Source organism: Anas acuta, chromosome 3, assembly GCF_963932015.1.
Source record: "Anas acuta chromosome 3, bAnaAcu1.1, whole genome shotgun sequence".
Classification (NCBI taxonomy): domain Eukaryota; kingdom Metazoa; phylum Chordata; class Aves; order Anseriformes; family Anatidae; genus Anas; species Anas acuta.
Window position 1 is genome coordinate 52,050,335 of NC_088981.1, and position 26,844 is coordinate 52,077,178.

Consider the following 26,844-nt stretch of genomic DNA (forward strand, 5'->3'; position numbering starts at 1 on the left):
AAAAGTGTCAGTCTAAAAGGTTTCTTTTCAATAAATTAACATTTATATGGTTATTAAAAATTTATTACAGATCCTGTAATTTTACTTTGTAAAATACCAGCATACACAATAATTTATATTTTAAATTCATTGGGATTCTGATTTCTGAAAGTTTTTACTGGAGCTGTTTATTTCATTAAAATCACGTAGCTGTCTTATGAAAGGATGCTGGAGAACACTTCCACCGTTTTCACTCACTATTACAGAGTACATTACCTCAACAGCATTACTTGGGTTATGCCATTTTTCTTCATTTAAACTTGGCAAGACTGTTCTTGGTAAATCAATATAACCCATAAAACCTGAGTCTTTTCCAGTCCTTATGGGTTCCTTTTTTTAGCACCTTTCACATGTCACTTTGTGGGCTCCAGTGATGACCAATGAGAACCTCCAAGTGTTCCATTTCTCATCATATCTCATAGGAAATCATCTGAGAATTTTATTCTTTCAGTGGCTAAAGCCTGATCCACAGTCTGTTCAAGTCAAGGATGCATTCTTCTGTTAATTTGATGTGCTTTGGATCATGCCTTTAGAAAATGTCTTTGGAAGATGAACATATGATCATAATGTTAAAGTGATACACTATCAAAACAGCTGAATTCAAATGATATATCTATTGATTTTAGAGAGATAATTGATCTAACTCAGATAAAAATCAAAACAAAATAAAACAAACAAACAAACAAAAAAACACATTACTTTACACCCAGTATGAACACACCACATTCTAAATTCAGTATATTTTCCAACTGGAAACATTTGTTTCTCTGACATTTGATTTAGATAGTTAATGTAATTAATCACAATGTGTTTTGGTATATAGCAACAGTGTTAGGGAACTCAAACCTATTTTTTGTTCAGAAATCTCCATGAAACTCCTTGTTCCAAGATGATTACATCCAGGAAAGATCAAAACCCAGCTTGCTTTGCCAAATATATCTTTTGTTTCCTAAGCAAACTTCTGATTTGGAAAACCAAATGTAGAAGGTTATCAATTATTTATGTATGTCCAATGTATTTTACATTTAAACTAATTAAACTAAGACAAATGTCTCTGTGTATATACATGAATAAGCACTCTAACAGGTGAATTTTGATATAAAACAGGTGAACTTCGTTTAAAAAAAAAAATAAATCCCTTCCCTTCCCAGTCATAGTTATATCAATTTGACACTTTACGAATAATCTTACCAAATGAAAGTTTTAACACAGAATATGAATAGTTTGGGTACTCTGAATATATGTCTTTGCTTGACACCTCTTTGGTTCTTGGTATCCTGATTTGCACAACTGTATACATGTCCAAAAGCATAAATTAATGTGTTTAGAAAGTGGATTTAAAAGAATTAAGACCCAATATTTTATCTGTCTCTAAAATTTGCTTCTCTACATAGCTCTGGAAGGATTTTTATTTTTTTTCATTTCATTTTTTTTGGGGGGGAGGATAGGGGTGTTTTTGGTTCTAGAAAAGTCAAAGTGTTCTTAGTTTTTATATTAAATTATGGAAGTAATAATCATCTTTCAAAGATAGGACTCTTGCTTGGATTGCTTGCTGAAGTTTTCTTCTGTAATGTACTAATGTACTATTCAGTAATAGCTGTACTTTAAGAGAAATGTTTCTGATAACATAAGTTGTATTTTCACCTCTACAGTATGTTAGTATGTTACATTTGAATACTGTCTTATTACTAGGAATTACACAATACTGATTAATTAGTTTTTTTTTTTTTTTTTTCATATTCATTATACATAAACAGAGAAACCGAGCAACTGCTTTTTCTTTTATTTACTTTGTTCAACAGCATTGTGGGATTCCACTCAGTTATTTTCTCATCTAATTTACTACAGTTTCAAGCTTCAGAAGCCAGGATAAAAACATTTTTCTAAAGAGCGAATGTGCTTTTAACCTGTACCAAACGCAGTTACAGGAAGCAACCTCTCTTATGCACATCTCTCAAACCTTGGAAGCACTGCACAAGTTCATTTAGTTAAATGCAGACTCTTAGCAGATGGATAGGAAGGAGCAAAGTTGATGTGAGTTGCTGGGTTGAGAGCATATTTGCTGAGGATAGAAGAAAATGATATTAAAAGAACAGAAATTCAGTGAAGATGCAGCTTAAAAAGGACTTTCAGGATTGTGTTTGGAGTTTATATTGCCATGTAGGTGTTAAGAGCAAGTGTGTCAAGGCAACTTGTAAAGTCCTTGTTTTGGTAAACCAATCTTCCTGATGATGTAAATAAGTGGTCATGGATGAAGAAACAGCTAATTAGAAGATGGACTTGTTAGAAATAACTTTATTCTAAAAAAAGGAATAATGAAATCACTGTAATCAACTGCCTAGTACAACATGGACAGAGACCTATTGTAAAGCCATGCTGAGGACAGTCTCCAAATTGAAGTGAGTAGCTTTGCAGATGTGCCCTTATTGTAAAAGTGACAACTGATCCAAATTTTTATTTTAAGTTGTTCAGCTTTAGTTCAAAGTTCTGACTTAGTATTAACAAATTTGCATAAATTGACTCTGCAGTCTTGATGATGTTGACAAATTGCTATGGAAAAGAGAACTTGCGGCAGCTTGTTGTGCATAACCTTAAAGAACAGTCTTCAGTATTTAAGTATAACACATTAACGATAAGTACATGTATAACAAGTTAACGATTGTTAACTGAGCTCATAACAAAGTTCTCCCATGACAGTGCATTTCATAATATGCCAAGTCCATAAAAGCTTGTTTTAATTTTCCTTTGAAACCTTGGCCACTGATACAAATGGGCTTGCCAGACGACATGTGCAAAAAACTTGTAGTGTCCTATGACATACACAAAAAATTCAGGATGCCCCACAGGACCTGTTCTTTACATGGCCTAATGGGTATTTTGGCTTAAATCCTCCCAGATGGCCTCTTTAAGACAGTAGTGATGCCTTGTGATTACCCTAGCCAGCTGGGATAGCAAGCAGCTGCACTCATTGCAGGTGCAAACAGATTGTGGTGGGCTAGAATTTTTGTACACGTGTAAACTGAGCTTTTTACCATTTAATTTGGACAAATCACTAAAAATCACACGTTAACAGGTATTAGAGTGATGAGTAACCATCTTGATCATTTCTGAATCATGTATTCCTGAAAAACATGTCTTTCTATTTTCTCCTTAGCCTACATAACATCTTGGGGATATACTACCACCTTCAGTCTTGAATAATATATATTTTATTTTTTTTTAGTTTAGTGAATTTTGATCATGGTCTTTTATACAATGAGCAAAACCATTTACTAGCTTTTCTATAGAAATGCTGATATGTCAAGGGAATTAACTCACTGTGCTTTATTATTCACTTACGTTTATATCATAATATCTATATCTAAAGTTCTGTATTCTCTAAAGGAGTAAAGGAGGATGGTATTGCCAATGGTCAACTTTTTTTTTTTTTTTTTTTTTTTGTGGAGAGTATCTTGAGATGGCAAGAGACATAACGAGTTCACACAGTGAGCTCATGGTAGAGTGTAGCTTTAAGGAGATTTTGTTGTAAGGGTGAAATCCTTGGCACTGCTGCTACAATCTTGTATAACTATTTACCACAAGTACAGTAGCTGTACAACTTAATAGCCCTAAAATGGTACGCTGGGCACACAAGCTTTGAAGTTTTGAGATGATTCACGGTGTTGTACTTATTTTATGGCTTCATGAACCGAGGAGATAAACATTTTGGCACAGATTTTTTTTTTTTTTTCTGTTTCAAAGCCACAGAAGTTGCTATTTTCTAAAGATATTGTTTTCTTATTTGACCTTCTAAACTGCTTTGATTGTTAAGTTAGGAACAGTATGTAAAGAGGCCAACAATAGCCACAATCTTACATTGCACTTCAGTGACACCAAACCTTGAAAAAAAAAAAAAACGTGAACATGTAATGGAAAGAAAGCAACCTTGTACACGAATGGTGTATCTTAGTAACTCCAAATGTGTTTAGGCATGGGGCAATTTGCAGAGTTTTCATGTGCAGTAGTCCTTATGGCAGTAATTTGCAATTAGCTTGAAAAAGACAAGACTTGCAGCTGCTGCAACAGTTTCTTTTTTTTTTTCTTTTCTTTTTTTTTTTTTTTTTTTTTATTTAACAAACCTTCCAAAATAGCTGCAAAATATCTCCTTTGACTAGTAGGTTTGCTGTGGAGTTTTGTAGCAATGTTATTAGAAAAGAAAAAATCCTCTGGTTATCAGTTACTTTAATCTGTAGAAGTGATAGTCTAACTAATACCCTGAAAATAAAGGAAGCCAATACATCTGTAAGTGAAAGAGGAATGCTAGCAAGCACCTGGATCTCACTTTATGGATGCTTTTTGCTAATTTAATTTCTGTAAAGTTTCAATTCATTGCCATGAATGCAAGAGATGAGAATCAGTCCTTACAATGGAATAACACAGTAAGTTATCATTTGTATTCAAACAGCAGATTGAGAGGTATCATGCAATAGCATGATTATGTGAGGCAACAGAGTAAGGTTAAAACTATTGAATATCATATAAAAGCTTTTCATCACTGTGTTTTCTTACTGTGTGAGGCATCTTTAGTCTTTCATGTCTATACTGTATAAAAAACAACAGCCCTTTCTCTCCTCCTTGGTCATCTTCTGGGTACTGTGTGAGACAAAGCTGCTCTTGCAAGTAGCTTTTACTGCGACTATTTATAGAATTGTCTTTTAGTGCTTTTGAAATACAGGGAGGTGTATTGCCTCCTGTAGAGAAATTTAAAGTAGAGAAAAGGACCAGACAATGTAGTGCAACGGTTTGCTGGTGAGATCCTGAGGAGAAGACACTAATTCTAAAGGATTCTAAAGAACAGGAAGAAGTGGGGGAGAGCTACATGCACTGAGAGCTTGTGTCAGGTGGGAAAAAGCCAAAGCAGAGAAGGAACAGTTCAGCAGAAGTATTCAGAAAGGTACTTAGACTTTGGCTGCAGGCATGTGTGGGTTCAAAAACTATAAACAGGCAATGCTTTCAATAGCTGATACAATAAACTAGAAGACAGTAATAGCAGGTGGAAAAGGACCAGGGTTTGAATAACAGCTCTGATACTGGAAATGTAAGAGGTATCCAAATGCAATGTTTTCAAACTCTAGGAGTGTAGGAGTGTAGAGGGGGAAATAACTGCATCAAAGCTAGAGTTAGCAGGCTGACCAGCATCAAAAAGGCTCCAACAGGGAGAAAAAGTATCAAATGCAGCAAGATCAGAGGAAGAAGATACTGGGAATCTAATAAATTCAGCAACTCGGTTCTGGACTTCTTACATATTCCTAGGGCTCTTGCTGGAGGCCAGTAGTTTGTTCAGGGGCTCTTTGAAGATGTGCCCTTGTCCCTGTCCATTTTCCTCTTCCAAGCCATTGTCTTTGAGCTTCATGCTCCAGTCTTCCCCCAAGGAGTTTTGTGTCAGTGTGGAGTACAAGAATATGTTCAAACTGGAGTGATTCAATTGTGCAAATTTTCAGACAGGGGAAACAAGGTGAAGAGGGGAAAAGTATTTAGAAAACAATGCCCTAGCTCAACTTTCATCCTCAAGGTTTCTGAATCTAGGTTAAGGCTTTTAGGAGAAAGAATAGTTGTCTGTTAATAACATTGTGTGTATTTTCTATCACATTTTCTTATTCCAAAATGTTTCACATGAAGTTATGTTTAGACTGAATTTCTGAAAGGACTTTTACATTTTAAAACTTGCTGGCGTTTTACCTTGGGGTTGCCGAGTGCTGTGTGCACCGTCTCCTTCACAACCTAGCCTGGACCTGGGCACTGCTGAGGGGCAAGCCAGGACTCATCTGAGTGGCTGGTAAAGAGCTTTTGAAATAAAGGCAGGGAAAGAGAACTGTGTGTGGGTACAGGAAAAGTTTGGGTATAGGCAGTTTTGCTGCAGACAAGAAGCCAAAGAAATGCAAAGGAAGATGAATTGAGGCAGATAACAAGATCACAGGCATTGGTACATGGGGATCAGTAAAAGCCCATGCTCTTGTGAAGTATTTATATGCACATATATAAAAGGAATTACTATTTGCTTCCTTCCTCTGTCTGAGACACAGCCAGTGTCCGACAAACCCATCAGCATCTGTCACTTGCCAGGAGGATGACTATAAAGTACATATTGCAGGGATAAAAATGTTGTAGAGATAGAAACACTGAATTGCTGAGGAAGCTGCTCTTCCATGATTACAGTCAAATCAACATTCTTCTTTGACCAGGTAGTGACTGATTCCTCAGTTTCCTCAGTTTCATCAAGCACAAGGACCTTGCTTAGACTTAGATCAGTCTCTTCACAACTTTTTTTTTTTTTTCCCCCGTAACATCTATCTGCTTGTTGGTTTATATACTAGGAATATTAGTAAATTTTATTTGGTGATGATCCTAATCATAAAATAAATGGAGTCTTTGAACAATCTCAGAAGTATACCTTTGAGCCTTTGAGGGTTTTCTAATGCATAGCTTGCAACATTTCATTTTTTTTTTTTTTTAATTCTCACTAGATTTTCTTATAAAGGCATAAAGCTAATTCTGCAGCTTTCCAGATTTTATTTCTTTGTCCAGATGAATGAGATTTTGAACATTATTAACTCATGAGTTGATTCCATTTTGCATCATTTGCTTGTATTTCTTTTTAGCAAAGTTCTGTGGCTGTAGTTAAGAGCGCTATTTCGTGTGAGGTGATTTTTTTTCAAAATTATGATATTAAATAATTATTGTCTTCTCATTCACAGAGGTAGTTACTTTGAAAGGTAACTGCAAAGAGCTATTAAATCAAGCATGTTATCCAGCCTTCTAGGTGCCTAATATTTAGTAAAGCTGTAATAAGATACCAAGAATGACAGAAATTGTCTTTCACTTGTGTTGCATAGCTATAATTATTGTTCTTTGTGCAAAAGAACAAGAAATGTCTATTGCCCTTCTAAATAAATGTGTTTTTGTTAAGATGGAGGTGAATATGTAAAATGCTCTGAAAGTTCTCTCTCTTTTCACCCACCTTCCCCCCCCCACCCCCCCCGATACGTTTTTTAATGTTTAAAAATAAGGAAATTAGCTAACAAGATTTTTCATTACATTTTTGTGACAAATCAATAAAAGCCCAATATGTCCTTTTAAATGCTATAATGTTTGTCCTCCCAGAGATGTCTTAGTTCCCTTCTTTGTTTTGGAAGTGAATAGTCTGAAAACAATTAATAAAGCTTCCAATATCATCCATTTTTTATCTCAGCATAATAAATACATTTTTTTTTATGGCATTCTTTAGAGCCATGAACCTCAAATACATGTGTTTATCTGAATATCCCTGAAATTAGTATTTGCTGAAATATAAATTTAAATCTGAATATGAAATTATCTTGTAAATCTCTGTTATTACAAGTTTGTACATATCTAAACACATTTCATAAGATTATGGAACTATTCACATACGTAAGGTTCTTTTTGTGCACATCAGTTTTAAAACCAAGACCCAAAGTGCTATTACAAGGCTGAATCTGCTCAGAAATTTCCAGAGTGAGAAGTATTTGAATTACAAGGAACAATGTATATATAAGTAATCTTGTTTAGCTTTTTGTGTTATAGTGACAGATTAGAAATAATACCCAACAGTTAAGAAGGAACTAACATTCTTTTAACAAAAACTACTTACGTAATGGAGTTCGTTGAACATTCTATAACTTACGTGTTTCTTTGATAATAAACAATTTAATATGAAATTCTATGGGTTTGGGCAAAAAAAAAAAGAGAGAGAGACAGAAGGGAGGATCTACAGTAATAATCTTAATATTTTAATCTAAAATTTAATGAAACAAATACTTAAACTTATTTCATTTCTAAAAGAAATGATCCCTTTATAAAAACATTTTCTGGTATTTTGCCTTAGCTGATAAATAATTTACACTCCTGGATGAACATAGCTGTCTTAGAGGTTTCAGCTATGCTGAACTCTGGAGCTTTCCAGGAAACGCTCATTAATTTCCACTCTAAGTAAACAGTAAGTAATGATCCTTCCTGATTTATTTATTTCTGAAAATAATTTACAAAAAGAATATGCAATTGTTGGAAAGCACTGATGCAATACGTATGTGCATGCGCACATACCCATTGTTCCCTGTTCACATAATTCACATAAATTGGCCCTTTTTACTTGATGTTTAATAACTTCAGCATAATTCTTTTAGTTTCTTTCCAGTGCTACATATCTGAGCACAATCATCTGTAATTCCAACCTAGAGGTTATTTGAATATTATCTGTATTAGTTTTCTGTTCAAGCGAGCCATTCACTGAAGTCTCACATTAGATATGTAGGGGTTTTTAAGATACACAGAAATAATTAAGAAGGAATTATTGTGGACTTTTTCCAGATAGATTCTTGCCTGTTTGTGTTGCTACAATGGTGCATTATATAACACATCTGTTACACAGTTCATTTATTTTCTCTGATTATCTCTCCAGGAAATGAACTATGTGTGCAAAGAGTGTGTTGTTTTGTCTGTCTTTTAGTTACAAACTGCTGTGAATTCAAGCTAGTAAAAGCAAGTTAAAGCATATCCGATGATGGAATGGAGAATGAGAAATCACTCCTCCAGAAGTTTGTTCTCTGATAAAAGTGGCCATTGTCTTCTTTCTTCCTTATGGAAGGTGTTGTTCCTTCTGATAAACAGAGCTGTCCACAACAGTACTCAGCAGGTAGATGAAGATAAATTATTTATCACTTCACCTAGAGCCAGGGTCTAGACCTGTAGTTTCTTAAGCCTCTTGAAGAGAGAAGTCATGCACCTTTTCCCTATCTTGGCACTTCTGGGGATGAGGGTGATACCCAGCGATTCTTTCAGTTATGTAGTATTCCTTATGAGTAAGCTGATCTCAGAAACAAAAGAAAACAAAACCTATTGACAGAAATTTCAGTGATTTTTTCTCTGTAGCATGGGATTTTTGGTTTGGAGTTTTTTTGAGTTAATCCAGTAGGAAGTTACAAGGCCTGGAAATAAAGCTAATATAAAGACAAGGGGAAACGTACAGTTCAAAATCTCACTTAGACTCTAGACAAACTGAGGTGTTCCCCATTAAATTACATTCTGGAGCATTTGAGGTGATTAAAAAAAAAAATATTTAAGATATCTCATTTTACTTGATTCATAGAATAGGGAATATGATTAATTAGTTTTTTTTTCCAAAGAATATTAAATCTTGTCAATAGCCTAATGATGAAACATCTTCTAAAACAGCTGCTATCCCTCAGAAAGCATGGCTTCAAATAGAGAAATGGCCATACAGGTGACTGACAAGTGAGCCAAGTGTTTACTAAAACACTGAAGAGTTTCTGACTAGATATATTCATTCTATTAGAAACAACTGACCTGAATATAGGCAAAATAATAATATTACCATGCTAATGTAAATGAATATAGTATTACTGCATGAATGACCTACTTCTGAAATCTCCTTTCATTGCTACAAAAGTGATATTTCAAGAGTGTTTCACATTGATTTGTAGGATGCACTTTGGAAATCAGTAGGCACTGATTGGGAAGAATAATCACATATAGAACCCAATACCCTTCAGCATGCTAGAGGTTGGCCATGTGTTGCCTAGAATGCCATGTGCTTGAGCTCCATTGATTTTAAGAGGATGCTAACTGGTAATGTATGCCTTGATCAGCAGCTTAGAAAGGTCCAATGATGACTGCTGCAGTCCAGTCCTTCCCTCGTCTCCAGCTGTTGTTACTGCCTCATTTTGGCCCAGACATTACAGGAGTGGAAGGGAGCTGAGCTGTCCAAATACCAGCACTGTGCTGTAAAACATCTATAAGCCGCACTGCATAGTCAAAAGTATACAAGTGTGAATGCAACTCAAGGGAAAGGGGTGGAGGTAGGACTGCAGTTGCTGGTAGAAATCATCTTCAGCTGCTGTGACACTGTAGTTTCACAAGCATTTCTTCCAGTTGCAGTGATGGCTAGAGTGGTTCCTACCCTGCTGCTTCTGCCTGAGCTAGGGCAGTTGTGCAAATTAGAAGAATTTATCTACATTAAAAAAATATATATATATATACATTCATATGTATAACATAATATATATATTTATATGTATATATTTATATTTTATATATATATGCACACATCTATATATTTTTTTTTACATATATATCTATATACATTTAATGTGGGTGTGGGTGTGTGTTTCAACTTGCCTTTAATGTGTGTGAGTTCCCCAGTCTAGTTCACTGCAGAACACTTGAGTCAGATGGAATGTGAGGGTGACAGTAGGCCAGGAATGATCAGGCAAGTGTTAAGGGTGCTAGAAAGGGAAGTGCTCACATTATCTGTAGCGTCAATGGTAAAATACAGCTCTAACTCAAGCCTTTTTCTAATTTAATTTCTCTTTACTTCAGCTTCAACAGAGAGGTCTTTTCCAATCTTTCCTGTACAAAAGGCAAAAAAAAAAAAACCTAGTTACTGGCACCATTTACAGTCTTTATACTGCTTGGTCAAGTAGATGTGTAATTTCAACTTCGAGTATTTCTGCTTGATCTGAATGTTCTGAAATACATTCTGAAATATTATGGCAGAGCTGTGAGGGGTTGGAGAATCAGAGGGAGGAAGAAGCATGGTAATTTCCCCTAGCTCCTTGTTTTGAAAGAAGAAAGACCCCAAGATGATTTATCAAGATGCATCCTAGTACACAAAGGATCACAGTTAGTCTCCAACTCTAGCGTACAGGAGACTACTTCACAGGAGACAAAGACTGGCTGTTCATTTGCATTTGCTGTTTTGATTATAGAGGAAGCATCTGGTTTGCTTTCTGCTGAGTTACTTTGTGGTTGTCTATTCTCATGCATGCTGTTGAGAAGCTGTTCTGCCCTTGTCTTCCACAAAGACAACAAAAACTTATGGAAGTTCTTTGGGCTAAGCTTGGTCTGTGTGGGTAGTAAATAGTGATTTGAAGCAACAGAAGCATGTGGCAAACTTTTTGGACAGGGCAGCTCAGAATTAGCTTTCTTCTGCAGGGCAGAATTTTGCAAGAGGATAAGGAAGCCTCCAGTATTTCATTCAGAGATGGTGCAATAAATCAATGTGTTGCACATTTTAAAAGCCATATACCTAGGTATGTTCTCAGCTGACAGAGAAGAGCTGCCAATGAAAACCTAGCATATTTATTAATGCCTCAGTCACCTTCATTTTTCTACCCTCTTGGTATTCATATAAGCACAGCTATGTAGAATCTTTTACTCTGATATGAACACCAAATGCACCTTTATTTTTTTTCCCCAAGCATACATGCAGTGTTATGTATTTTTATTGTGGGTCTTTTGGGAAGAATATTGCCTTACCAATGAGTAACACTGCTGTTGCTCCTGACTTTGCCAATGTCTCTCTGTGTCAGTGGTATATAACTCCCTTATAATGTAACACAGTTTATTGATGCCTAAACTGCTATTAGAGGATTCTATCTGCTGCATGGGAATGCTGTGAAGCATGTTAAATATCCTTGTTGTGAAACAAAAACAAATCTGAAGACTCTTAGCCTACAGGTAAAAATATGAATTCAATCTGCTCTTATTTTTTAATAATGTTCCACATGTTCCTGCTCAATGCTACTCGTTGCCACAATGTCTCATATCTTGCAGGAGTTTTGCTTGCTACTTTATCCAGGTATTGTGCCAGGCTATCACAAGAATCGATCTTTGATACTGCTACCGAAGTCCCTCTAAGAAAAATTGAATTATAGCTAAGCTGAAATACTGCAACATATTACAATATGTAACATATGAAATCTGTTTCTCATGTTTCCTCCCTATGTTTTTGTACCTTTGTTCCACTCTATGCATTTTTTTCTTCCCCCTTCCCCTTCCCCTTCCCCTTCCCCTTCCTCTTCCCCTTCTCCTTCTCTTTCCCTGAAGGGACCACTTGTACTCAAGTGTTCGAGAAAGATCCTGACATTTGAATGAGCCACTGCCAGGCAACATAAATATATTTCCCCGACTATCTTACTTCAGCAGACAGTTCAGTCAGAGTGCTCTTTTCTTTGAACTCCAGATGATGCTTTTTGTACCTTGTTTACCAGTGGGGTTTCTGAGAGATTTTGGTAAAACTCCGTCATTGCAGTCTGATTAATTCAGATCTGCTCTTCTTCAGCTGACAGTGAATAATTGTTACCAGCTTTCCTAGGAGATGTTTTATTTACTAGTATTGTTGTGGAGTATCTTTTAAGTGCTGATGTTAAGTAGGTGGGAGATAATGGTATTAGCTCATCAGTAACTTCTCTGAAATCATTTGGTATTGGGATGTCAGAAGTATATTGGTGCTTTACTAGATATGTCAGTATAATTTTGATGAGAAGATTTCTGTTTTATCCACAAACTGCCTGTGTGACACTGTCTCTTCGCTTCAGATTCTTTAAACAGATTGAGAGTAACTGATGTTTATAGGGGTAGGACTATATTTAACTGTGTTTGTAGAAGTTTATAAGCATATATTAGCTGTAGCAGTATAGAAGAGCTTCAGCCCCCCAAACCTTCTGGATATTATCAGATATGGGCAACATCGTTTTAGTAGTATTTGCTATCTCATGGATCCTACACCAAACATAGTTCTTCTGCCTCTGGGGATAGGAGCCTTCAGCCTGGAAAGGTCTTCTATGTATCAATAAACTTGTGTCTTGCAGGTCATATTTGTGATAGTAGGGTGATACTAGTCATAAAACAATATCCAAGGCTATGTCTGAACAGTGGCTCCATTTCTTGACCCAAGCTAAATGTTTTATTTTTATCCATGAGGAATTTGTCAAATTCACATTCCAGACCAGGTAACAGAGAAAAGAAAAACAAAATAAATAACATTTTCTCTGCAAATGAGAAAGAAGATAAAAACTACCACAATTTAATGGTTGGGAAAAAAAAATCAAATTATAATTCCAGATGAAACTTGCTGAATTTTAAGTTACATATATTTTTTTTCTAATATTTTAATCCCTGCTATCATACTTACTAGAAGATATTACTGTGATATTTTTAAGTAATGGAATTCCATGCAACCTTCCAGTCCTGACAAAGGATGACAATTAGGATTTATAGGTCCAGTTAGTTTGGATGAACTTGTACAACGTTCCAAAACTTTTCCAGATGTCTCCATCAGGATTATGTGAATAATTAATATCTTTGTCTCCTGACAGTACCAAACAATAAAAAGAATCTTTTTAACTTAATAAAAAATGACATTTCTTTATATTTTTGCTAAATAGCAACTGTTCCAGGTAAAATAAAACATTTGAGATAAAAGGAATACATTTAATTAATATTTTGAATATTTTAGTCACTGGCTTAAAATGAAAATGAGAATTTTTGAAAAAAAAAAAAAAAGGCCCTAGATTTCATAGAAGTTTAGGTATGAAATGTTGAGTAGCAATAGGTGCCTGGTGGAGTGCTGAAAACTAAGATAGCTGAGAGGGACGCTATGTGTTCTCTGCTAGAACCCACCCTGTTTTTATTTGTTTATATTTATTTTGTGAAAGTTGACAAGTTCTCCTGAGTGTATTAAGCTTGTCAACCTGTCACTTACAAATGTAAATATTCTGTCAGAGTGCTTCCAACCAACAAGTTCCAGCTTCAGTATGTGCCTCAGCAGTTTGGGTTGGTTGAGGACAAGGTGGTGGTTCTCCAAAAGCAGTATTTGTGTTCACACCTCAGGCAGGTCCATACAGTGAGTTTCCTTAGGTTGCTTAGTAGATGCTGAAATGTTCCTTGAATTTGTTATCTGTTGAAGGAGAGCATGCAAAAAGGGGTTTTCAGTGAATGATGTGTTTTCTGGGAACATGCTGCTTGCTAACTTATTAGGTTTCCCTGGACAACAAAATGAATATAAATGGCCAGCCGCATTCCAGAGTCTTGATTTCCCTGCAATGTATTCTTTTGCTCTGTCATAAGGTGACACTCCCACACAGCTGCTAAAATGCTTTTGTTGTTGTAGTGGTTAAAGGAAATTGCTGCAATTAATTTTGCTGTCTTTTTTCTCTTTGATGTGTCATTACAATTTTTTGGATAATTTTTCAGAGATTGGTTTCTGTTCAAAACCAGTCATGGAGGGGTGAATGTTATAGGAGGGGAAAACTTTTGAGCACACACATTTATATATGTGTATGTTTCTGGTTTGGTATAGTTATGACAACATAATGAACATGAAACATGTATGTATACAAAAGTACGCATACTTTTTTTTTTCTTTTTTCTTTTTTTTTTTCTTTTTTTTTCTGTTACTCACATACAAGTGCATTCGGGAAAAGTAGGACTTCTCCAAAAGTGAACAATCTGAAAAAATAAAATGGATGCAGGTGCCTTAGTCAAGCTAGTTTTATTTCCTAATGACTATAAAGAATGACCAGACCATGAACTCTGAGGTTATGCTCCATTTCTTGGGTACAGCACATTATGTTCTGAGCAGTTTCTATTTGTGGTCTTGAAGCAGTTTTAATCTTAAGTTCAGTATAGACCTGACATTTTTTTCTTCTTTTCCTTGGGCTGCAAAATAGTCTGCTTTTCTGCTAGCTTCAGATGCTGCTGAAATGAATGTTAATTGGTTCAGTGGTAAGTACCCTAGGTTCTAGGAGGAAACAGACTGAGGAGCAGAAAATTTTGTGTTTTGTTCACTGGATTTTATGAATGAAGGAAGAAAGACGAAAGCCCTCCCAGTTTCATCACCTAAAGTTGTAGTCAAAAAAAGTCTTCAGTTCAAAACTGACATTTATCAAGATTCCAACCATGGATGGAGATGGAAATCAAAACGGTGAAAATATAATTGAAAAAGAGTTAAAAAAAAAAAAAAGAAAAAAGAAAAAAGGAAATAGTATAAAATAAGATCAGGATTTTAGACGTATTAAGAAACAGGTAAATTATAAGGTTAGTAATCATTAATTTCAGCTTCTAGTTACTTCAATAAATAAATAATACTAGTTTAAAAGAGTAGCTGATGATGATCACTGTTTGTTACCTTGAAAAGATAATTTTATCTCTTTTCCAAAGTGTTCTCGAATGTGTAATGACAACCTTCAGGTCCTTTCTGTACCTTTTCTAATCAATAGAACAAGAAGCATAAAAAATGAAACAAAGGAGATATTTTATACCCTAGCTTTTGCAGGGAAACTGAGGTGTGAAGAAGTTATAATGAGCTGACTGTGGTAGAAGAGGTCTTCAGATTCACTTTAACCAAGTTTAATTCAGTTGCCACCTTGACCCTGCTACCCAGCCATTAGCATGTGCAGCATGCCTGCACTGCCTTTGTCTGGCCTGAGGTTTTTCATGGACTTTTTCATGAGCCTGGGCCGCAGCAAATACCACTAGCAAACTGGCAAGTCTTGCAGGCTGATTTTTGTTTTTCAAACATCTCCCCTGATAACTGTGTCTTGAAGCATACATTTGAAACCTCACAGGGTCATGCTGTGGTCACTTACAGTACTGTGAAAGAGTCCACTTCAGTCTGCTTCCTTTTGTCCGTATCCAGTGACTATACATTTTCTTAAAAACTTGATGAGCAATTGCTTCAGAAAAGCTTTTGCTCAAATGATTGGTTCTTGGCAGTCAAAAAACACATCACTTATTTATATTTGATTTAGTTTCTGATTGGAGCACAAACATGTACTTTAGTGAAAAGGCCTGAATTCAGCTAAGCATGCAAAAAAATCTGAGTCATGCTGGATATGACCTCAAATCTTGGAGCAGGTTTATAACAAGGGTTCATCCAAGGTGGTTGGTGTTCCCTGGCTGCCCATTGCATGTCTTTCATCGCTCCTTCTTGTGGGGTTATTTCATCCGTTGGATGAACAATTAAAGGAACAGCACAGACCAGAAGAGCAGCAGCCTGGGGGGGGGATGGGGGGGGGGGAAGGAGGGGGGGAGGGAGAAGAATCTGGTGGAGAGTACAGCTTGTATTTATGAGCATGTCTTTTGTGTTCATAAAAGTCAGGCAGGAATGCATAGCCAGCATCACAAATGATTTTAGCTGGATCTGCTTTTGAAGGAAAACATTTTGCATAGTACTGACCTCTTAAAAAGTATGACAAATTCAAAAAATAAAATAAAACAAAACAAGAAAAAAACACCGTGCACAAAAAAAAATCCACAAACCTACTTGCAACTGTTCTAAATATTAATATAAAACTGTTCTAAATATTAATATAAATTTAGAGTGATAGAATTAACTGTTGTAGAGGGAAAAAATAAAACAAACTACTTCATACTGCATGTTTTACTCAGCAGCTAATACATTTGATATAGCACCCTACTTCAACTGGGTAGGAAAAGTTTCAGAGACCATCCTTGAAATGAAAAGCCTTCCCATGAAGTTGATTGTTCCTACACTTAAAATTTTTGGGAACAGCTTATGTTCTCCCTTTTTCAATATGTAGACAATATCCCGCACACTTTATTTGCAAGCCTGAACTCCCTGAAAGAAAGAACAGCTCTCAGTGATAAAGGAGCCATGAAGTAGCATCTTATTTTTGTTAAAGGGTAGCCTGAGTCTTGGATGTTCAGATTACAGTCCAGGGATAAATGATTGATAGTTAAAATGCTTTAATGAATGAGCATGATAGTGCTGTAGGAAATTGTCACATAATAATTAACATAATTTTTGTTGCTCTTTTGAATTGCTTTGTGTTTGTATAGAAAATATATGCATGTATCCTTCCTTACTTTGTAAAGACAACATGATAAGCTTTCTCTAGCAAACTGCCAGGCAGCCTGCACCAGCAATAATCATATACAATTATTATTGTTGGTTTTATTATTATTTTAATGACTTAGTAGTTTTAATGACTTAGTAGTTTTTAATGAAACTACTTGTATAAGTGAGGAAGAAAATGTAGGTCTAGGAAGTTCTAGTATTGGCAGTTACCTTGCCTAGCTCATCGAGTATGTTAAAACCTAAGAAAGAATTCATGCTTTTTTAGTGTACTGCATCCAGGTTTTTGCCTCACAATCTAACCAGTTTTCCTCCAACTGATTTCTGAAGGCTTTGTTTCCTTTATCACTTTGAGAAAAGTTCAGTTGCTGGTTTTCTTCTTTTTTCTGATTTGCAAGAAAGAAAGCTTGCACTTGAGTTTAAGGAGGCTTCTCTATCCTAAAGATTTTGTGGCTGAAAAGATTAGAGAGTGTGCTAAGAGCCTGCCACACCTCCATCCTAATCCTGCTGCCTCCTGGATGAGGCACTTAACCTCTCTGTGTTCTGTCTATAAAATACATTTAATAATACTTAATGGCTTTACTGCCCTTTGAAAATGTAAAGTGCTATGTGAGTGCTGATTACTTTTATTGTGTTCCCTGATGGAAGGCCTTAACATATTTGTGTTAACTGGTGGTGCTAATGCACTTTCTGGAATAATCTTATTTATCAAAGTGAAACAGTTGCAAAATAAAAACTTTATTAGTCAAGGCAGACATGGTGACACATGCAAGGAAAGTTGGGAAATTTAAGCACTTAGCTTCACTGAGTATGTCTGTGCTACATTTCAGCCACAGTCTGGAGCTACATTTCAACACAGCTTGTCTTTTCTCCAAACTGCATCTGTGCAAGGGACATCCTAGTGAAGGAGAAATCTCCATCTTTTGCTTTGGAGCTTTGGAGCCATGGCCTGACCACCAGCTTGGGACAGATTTTTCCAGACAATCAAACCTTGAAGAGCAATTTACTTGGGGCTGCTGTGCAGTGAGAATTCACTGTCCCCAAAACTCACAAGAGCACTTCCATTCTTGGAGCTGGCTCCTGGGTTGGGTATCAGCGTGCTGCAGCTGGGCCAGCACTGAGTGCATCTCCCCAGGAGCAATGCCAGCCATCTTAGTGCTGTCCTGTGGACCTCTGACATTTTTCTCAGGCAAGATAGCAGTATTTCCCAAAAACGTGGCAGGCACATGTCAGGAGATGAAAGTGTATGTTGGACCAGTGGCAGTTATCTGTCATTACCAGTAAAGTGTTTTCATGGACCTAAATCCAGACAGTGTTTGGTACAAAGTATTGGCTTTGAATAGATCATCTTCCACTTGTATGCTTCTCCACTAGCTTGCTTTGGCATAGGAAATTTGATGTAGGACAGTATTTACTAGATCTTGGGTACGCAGGGAACATTTGTGTTGTAGTTCGGACTGGTATGTATCTGAGGAAGGAAGGAGAGATTCCTGTCCTGAATGAGGCATTAGCTATTTGGACTAGGAATGGCCTCAAGAACCTTTTAGTCTCCTCATCCTGAAAAGATATGGACTGGGCAGGCCTGAAAAAATATGCACTTTTGTGCAAGGAGAAGTTACTGACTGAAGTCATAAGAACTTTACACATTCCTGCAAAATGGTTGAAATGGTTCTCCTTCAACTGAGAAATGCATTTTTAAATTGCCATGGTAAAGCCTTTAGGTTGAAGCAGATTGACCAGCTTCTAGAAATGGGATCTGAAATAAAAGTGACAAAACTGACCCCTGCAACATCCCTAACTCAGGTTATGTTTATGGCTGTAAATTGTAATTGTTATAATACAGAAAGGGGTTTAGAGCTGTTAGAGTTTAAAATGGCAAATGTAAATTTTTTAAAAGGAATTAACAGCAAATGGTCTTTTCTCTGATCTCATCTCTTCATTTCTGATAGACTTCTTAGGTTTAGAGGAGACAATTTATAAGTTTATAAGTTTAAAAATTTATAAGGTATTATAATATATTATAATTCTACAGGCAGTGAAAGTACAGAATTCTGAAAGAGTTGACAAAGTGTGCCATTTGCTTGGTGTTTGCCTTTCAAACTTTTCTCTCAGGAACTTAGCAAATTACAACTATTTTTTCATGATCCCATTTACAGAAACAAAAGTAATATCCCTTTAGAAAAACGTATCAATCATACTATTTATTTTGTTACCAAAACATTTGTATTCAAAATGTTGAATTTTAGAACTTTTTGATCTTCACTCTTCAAAACACAGCTTGATTTAAAACACTGGAATTGTGTAAACAAGACTATATAACCATGCCATTAAATTCCCTAAGGAGGGAGAACTTAATAAAAATTGGTTATAATTTTGGTCTGAAGATCTATGTAATGAGGTAGAAATAAGCCCTGTGAACATTACAGAAATAGCCCTGTGAATACTGAGACTCATGGAAAATAGTGTTTATGATTCTCTGATTCACTTCTCCTTGAACTCTCGTTTGCCCTGTTGTTGTGTATGGGCAAGGCTATAGTCAGGGTGAAAACTTCTCAGCTGGACTAAGAGATTGCCTGGCTCTGCCTTAAAGGTTGAAGAATCCGAGCGATCCATGCAAGTTCAGACCAAAATGTCATTTTATGTGCTAGAAAAATGCAGAGATATGGTCTCTGCTTGACTCTCTGCTTGGAAAGTCTTGGCGCTGACCCACTGGCACTACAGCCAGCACAAATTTCTCATCTTGATCAAATCACAGAATCACAGAACCACAGAATTTCTAGGTTGGAAGAGACCTCAAGATCATCGAGTCCAACCTCTAACCTAACACTAACAGTCCCCACTAAACCATATCCCTAAGCTCTACATCTAAACGTCTTTTGAAGACTTCCAGGGATGGTGACTCCACCACCTCCCTGGGCAGCCTGTTCCAATGCCTCACAACCCTTTCAGTAAAGAAGCTCTTCCTAACATCTAACCTAAAACTCCCCTGGTGCAACTTTAGCCCGTTCCCCCTTGTCCTGTCACCAGGCACGTGGGAGAACAGGCCAACTCCCACCTCTCTACAGCCTCCTTTAAGGTATGTGTAGAGAGCAATAAGGTCGCCCCTGAGCCTCCTCTTCTCCAGGCTGAACAAGCCCAGCTCCTTCAGCCGCTCCTCGTAGGACTTGTTCTCCAGGCCCCTCACCAGCTTCATCGCCCTTCTTTGGACCCGCTCAAGCACCTCGATGTCCTTCTTGTAGCGAGGGGCCCAAAACTGAACACAGTACTCGAGGTGCGGCCTCACCAGAGCCGAGTACAGGGGGACGATCACCTCCCTAGCCCTGCTGGCCACACTGTTTCTGATACAAGCCAGGATGCCGTTGGCCTTCTTGGCCACCTGAGCACACTGCTGGCTCATATCCAGCCGACTGTCCACGATCACTCCCAGGTCCTTCTCTGCCTGGCAGCTCTCCAACCACTCATCTCCCAGCCTGTAGCTCTGCTTGGGGTTATTGCGCCTCAGGTGCAGGACCTGGCACTTGGCCTTATTGAACTTCATGCAGTTGACCTCAGCCCATCAGTGCAGCCTATCCAGATCCTCCTGCAGAGCCTTCCTACTCTCGAGCAGATCGACACACGCACCTAACTTGGTGTCATCTGCAAACGCCCATTAGGTTAGGAGAAACAGGTGCTGTTTTGCTTTTTTCTGTCTGTTTCTTGAAAGAATTTGCTGTAGAGATTGTTTTTTCGGTTTATTTTATCTACATAGATATTTTGTTCATATAAACCATATCTTAATTTGGTTGTTTTATGGAGTGGTTGCTATCTCTCAGGTAGAAGCACTCACCACTACTTTCCTGCTGTCATTGCCAACCTAATTTGTGTTTCTTCCAAATGTGCCCTATTACATGCCTGTTGCATAGTTGAAATACTGTGTTAAGATGAAAATAACATCTTTCTCCTATAGTTATTACTTTTCAAAACACTGCAATAAGATAAAAAAAAAGGAACAGTTTATATATGCAGATATATGATCTGGTGTAAGAATGTTCTGCCTTCTCAGGACATTTTTGTAAAGAATAGCATTTTGTATTTTTTTTTTACTATAGAAGAGATTATAAAAATTCTCTTTACTATCAAGGTAAAGACTTCCCATACAAGAGGGCAGGACATTTAGAAATGACATAACCTTTGCAGTCCAACAGGTTCAGCATATTTATAATTTATCTGGAAAAAGAAGGATGAATAGCAGTGTTAAAAATTACAGGTAATATTAAGTTGGCTAGGGTGATAAAGGCAAGAGCCAGTGAAAAACTGTGCAGTCTTAGTCTCACTGTCTCCAAAAGAACATAGTTGAACTGGAAAATGCTCAGAGGACAGTGATGAATTAGGATAATTTTAATGTGAGGAATGGCTTGAATATGCACAAACTCTTTGAAAAAGGGAAGATTGGTAGTGAGATGATGAGGGAATGATGGTATATTTCATTAAAATAATTAGATGTATCAAATCAAAGTTAGTGATTTTTATTTTTATTTTTAATTTCATTTTTTTTTGGAATATATTATTATTTTCACAGTGTTAACCTAGGGTGTAAAACTTTTTACCGAAGAGTATTACTGTCAGAGTATATAAAAAATCTGAAGTGGATTAAAAGTCTACATAGGTTCAAAAAGCAACTCAACAAACTAGAGGAAAAAACAGTTGAGAGACGTTAAGTACAAAAAGACCATCTCTGGCTCAGGAAGTCCCTGAGTCACATACCACAGGAGCCTGAGAAAGCATCTCTAGAAGCATGACTTTATGTTTTTCCTGCTGTATGTTCTGCATCTGGTATCAATTGCTGTTGTAAATTGGATACTTTGCTAGATGGACCTTTGGTATTTCTTTTAAAGCTTTTAACTGCTTTTGTTTTACTTTCTTTCAGAACACTTGGAGGCAGAGTCATTAGCACAATTTTGTTTATAGTCTTGCAAAAATTGCTTGAGATTTATATTTTAGGTACTCATGGTAATTAAAACATATGGTATAAACATGTAAGTAGGATTACAGATAGACCAGATTAAAAAAGAAGATTGCTTTATCATTTGTTGTGGGAAGAGGAATAGTCTGGACACTGTATAATTGTGTCTTGAGTCATAGCAGAAGCTGTGAAATGCCAATAATTTAAAGATCCCCAAATATTAATAAGTACCTAGTGGAGGATTTATTGTTGTAGGGGTAAATCTGCAATCATTGGGTCTCTGAGAATGTTAATTATTAGGGAAATTCTGACAAAATTGGATGCTACTTACTATTTCAAAAATAATTAAGACTAATCATGAATTTATTAGTTTCAAAATATTGGACTGGTAAAATATGACATATATATATTGTTGGTATTTGATCCAGAGGACTGCAGGGTTCACAACACGTTACAGTAGCAATAAATGAAAACCATCTGAGCTTTATGTTGCTCCCTACTGCAAACCTCTTATCTGTTTTCAAGAGTAGATGTATTTTTGTTGTTGTTGTGCTCTCTCTCTTTTTAAACCTAATTCTCCTTCTAGCAGTCATTGTGTTCTTTCATGGTAATCTGTCCCTTTGGACAATGATCAAAATTCCCACTTTCATGGATCTGCTGCCTCTTCCAGTACCGTCTAGAAGAGAGAGATTTGTATCATATTATCACTGACACTGTTGCTTTATATTAGCAAGTATAATCAGTTTAGTTTGAACATTGCTGTTTTTATTTTTGCACATAACCAATTTAATTGCCACCTACTTTTAGCTGAGTGCTCAGAACACCTTTCTGGCTTTTCAGAAGTTCATATTTCCATATTTATACACGAGTTCATGGAACAATTATTGTGTTCTGTTGGCAATCACTCAAAAATACCATTAATTTATCTGTGTATGAAACAGGGACGTTCCAGACATAACTTTTAATAGTGTTTTACTTCTGACAGACATGATGTATAAAGAGCTTAATGGCAGTCTAGATCTTTAGATTTTTGGACACATATTGATATGTGTCATAAGATCATTCAATTGGTCATTCTGGCAGATGGAATCAGATGTAGGTTATATGGAATAAGCTGCAATTAGTTTATCAACAGTGAAGTGAAGGTCCTTCTCTTTTCTTAAGGAACAATAACTGAACATTTGGAATTCAGAAATACTTTTTTCTTTCAAAACTTGCCACCACTAAAAGAACACTGATATTTGGGAATTCAGTGCACATCAACACATAATTTTAGTAAAATTAAAGTGCAGCTTGCTCTGAATGATGAAGTGACTAAAGATTTATTCATTTAATTTAACCTCCCATAACATTACTCTGAATTAACTTGCTTGAACAAGAATATATCTTAAAAATAATAATTAAATCTTGATTAGCATTTCAAATGACAGAAAATTCATGGAACCTTAGTATGTTGCTCAGATAATTACTTTTGTTAACAATGGCTTCTTGTTTTTAGTCTGATGTGGAGCAGGTTTAAGTTCCACTGTGGGCTTCTGTGTGTTACCATTTGTAATGTAATTTTCCTTTTCTTTAGGTATTTACACTTTGCAGTTTTTTAACTCTTTAACCTATTTGGCTTAAAGAGTAACTAAATTCCTGTTTTTCCTCACTAGAGGGCATGTTTTTCAATGCTTTCATCGTTTTGACCTTTATCATTCTGTTCAACTTCTCATCCTCCTTCACGAGTGGCTACCAGATTCATGTAGCATGGAGGTAATTTAACTTCCTAACTGTTTTTGAGTTTTCCTGGGTTTTTATAAATTTTATTGGTTTTATAGATGCAGTTTCCCACTGGAAGCTCAAACATCTTGTCTATATCCCTAATGTTCTTGGTTTTAAATTTCTCTCTTTATACTTTTTGTTTATATCTTGTTTTATGATGAAGCTAGTGAGTGAGCTAGATATCTTACATTATTAACCTGTTTGTTATATTATTTTCCACATGCCTTCATATCAACTTAATTATGATTTCTGCTTTTTCCCATGTCATTGTTAAAAAAATGCTCAAGATAAGTAAGCTGTATGGGGTTCCTCTAGAAACACATCACTTCAATTCAATTCATTACTCTTTTACCATTGCATACTGAGATGTGTCACTTAAAACACAAATTCAGTTTATCTGTTGCATATTTTTATGAAATTGAATGTTTTGTAAAAGTATGTTTCATAAAAATTGTTATTTTTATCAACTAAATGTATAATATCATCTAAAAAGCCAACAAGTTAATTTGATCATGTTTCTATGTATTACAGTTCTTGTGCATTATTATATTACAGACTTTTAAACCTTCAATAATCAAGGATTGTGTTAGCTGTTTTATTATAGTACACAAAACTGTAAGACTGACAGGTCATTTAAGACTTTAAAATACAGACACATCATCAGTGTTATTTTTCATCCTAGTTTTCTGATGAAACTTAATTGAAATCGAAGTTAATATTCCAGGTAGCAAGAATGCTGCGGTCTCTTAGGACTTTTTAATGCAAAATATTTATATTTAGCTACTTTAAATTATTTTAACATTGTATTGCTGTATTCTTCTTCTCAAAGCAGACTAGCAAAACTACTGAGGTAATTTCTTTTTTACTTTTTCTCTTTAGTTTTTATGCAGATCACATAACCTCAGTGCAATCTGAAATTTTGTATGCAGGGCTAGGGAAAATTAGAACTAATAAAAACCTAGTGCTTAAAAAGGCTTAAAAAGTTGTAGTAAAAATAAGACCAAGACAGTGTGGAGAGCGAAGTGAAGTGAGAAAGGAGAATTATATCAGAAAAAGAATGCCCTTGTACAAAGGGTACAAGGTTCCTTATAGTTCTGTGCTTTGAAAAATGCAGCCTCTTTTCAGCTTGAAAGATACATACTTTATTTTCAGTTTGTTTCTTTGACTACATTAAGTTGAAATAAAAGAAGAAAGGACTTCTGTTCAGCATACTAAAGACAGGGCTGAATAAGTGTTTGAAGTTCTATGAGATTTGTTAGTTGCTGCTTGGGTTCTGCTATAGCACACAGTTACCACCTTTCCCAGCACATGTAGATATATTTCAATGACTTTTCATGTTACTGTTATGTTTTTCATATATTTTGAAAAACTCTGGACGAAAAAGACTGGTTAAAAGTAAATTTGTTCTTGCACGTAGGTTGAATCTAGACTTGAGGTATGACTCGAAGTTTACAGGGCTGCCAAACATTTTGGCATCCAGAATACTGTAGAATGAGCAAAGTGAATTACCACAGCTGCAACAAACTCGTTTCTTCTGCAAGTCAAAACAATCCATTGTAGAATAGTATGCAGCCATGTGAAATGATGACATAAATGACTGATATGAACTGGCTACAAACTTCAAATACCACACAGGGACTTGGGTCCATGCATTGCTGTGGTTCTTTTCATTCACAGATAAAAATATTATATGGTGTGCTGTTGTATTAAGGCAATACTTAATAGGAAATATAGTGTTTATTGTTTGTTCTCCATATATAGACAACAATTTCCTTCTGCCAGTTTGATTCTTAAGTTCTATAATCAATGCTTAGTAGTTAATAATATTACTATTTTAAGTTTTAGCTCTATTGATTCAGGCTGTTTGGTGACTCAGGCAACTGCAATTCCATCACTGTGAAGTCTGAAACTCATCTTTACATTTCAAAATAAATGGAAAAATACAAGAAAAAAAAGGACTTTTTTTTTTTTTTTTAATACTTACCACCTTCATAAAAACAGCAGGTAATATGCTACTTTGGTCTAAATCCACTCCTAGTGATTGATAGATGAGTTTTATTTCAGAAATGTCAAAGCTGTTTATTTCTGTTCCTTTTTTTTTTTTTATTTTTTTTGTTTAATGATTGTTTATGAATGGACTGATTAGCTCTCAGATGTCTCCATTAAAACATTTATACTGTGCCAACTGTTCTGAAAATTATTCTGTTTGAGGGAACTTCTACACATTTCCTTCTTAGCAAGCTTATATAACTAAAGAACCTTATGCTAGGATCTAATTGTGTTATGCAATTTCCACTTCATGTACCTTTGTACTGAAAGTAATTTTCTTAAAGAGTGAGATTCTCAAATAGAGAATGATATCATATGTTCCATGAAATGAATGCATGAATGATCATTGTCATTATGCTTTCATGTCTACCTTCATCATTATTCTTCATATCTATATTTTAGCATTGCTATAAGCCACCTTGTCATTTTGCATTCCTTGTTTCTAGCACTGTTTAAATACAGAGTAAGAGAGATCATCTTCTTCCTCCACCTTCTTCCTGGTGAAGTGTGTTCCTGGCTTCCCAGGCCAACAGCAACACGTGGGGAAGGAGATGTTTGTGGTGGTTTTACCTTGCTAGGCAGCTGAACTCTACCACAACTGCTGTCTCATTCCCCCTCTTCAGAAAAGGAGGGGAAGAAGAAAAGGAAAGAAACAACTCATGGGTCAAGATGAGGATAATTTAATTAAAGGAAAAAGTTATTAAGGGAAAATCATTATTAATTAAATAATAATAAAGGGAAAAGGAAAAGGGGAAAAGGGAAAAAACAAACAAAACAACAAACAAACAAACAAAATTGAACAACAACAACAAAAAAAAAACCACCAACGAACAAAGGCTGTGTGGAAGTGCAGAGGAAAGAAATTACTCTCTACTTCCCACAAATGAGCAATTTTTGACCACATCCTTGAGGCAGAGCTTCAACGCACATAGCTGTTGTTCAGGAGGACAGACGTTTTCACAATGACAGCCCACTCTCTTCCTTTTTCCATATTTTATGTGACATTGTATGGTATGGAATATCCCTTTGGTTGGTTTAGGTCAGTTGCCCTGGTGATATTCTTTCTTCCCCTCTTGTCCACCCCCAGCCTGCTGGCTCTGGAGGAGTTGGAGGGAGTCCTGATGCTGTGCCAGTAATGTTCAGTAGTAGGCACAACACTGGTGTGATACCAGTGCTGTTCTAGCTACAAGTGCAGAGCACAGCAATGTATGGGCTGCTGTAGGGAAAGTGAATTCCATCCCAGTCAGACACAGTACTATGTTAACCTGGCTCTTACACTGCTAGAAAGCGTTGAATGTTTTATAGGATAAAGACATAGTGAACCTGAAAATACACAAATCTCAGCCAGAAAATTGAAAAAGGACAATTTTTTATTTGC

General features: G+C 36.1%; 1 protein-coding gene across 1 annotated transcript in view; it reads left to right on the plus strand.

Moving 5' to 3' along the window:
* Positions 1-26,844, plus strand: part of ESR1 (estrogen receptor 1) — a 165,223-nt gene that overhangs the window by 109,746 nt on the left and 28,633 nt on the right.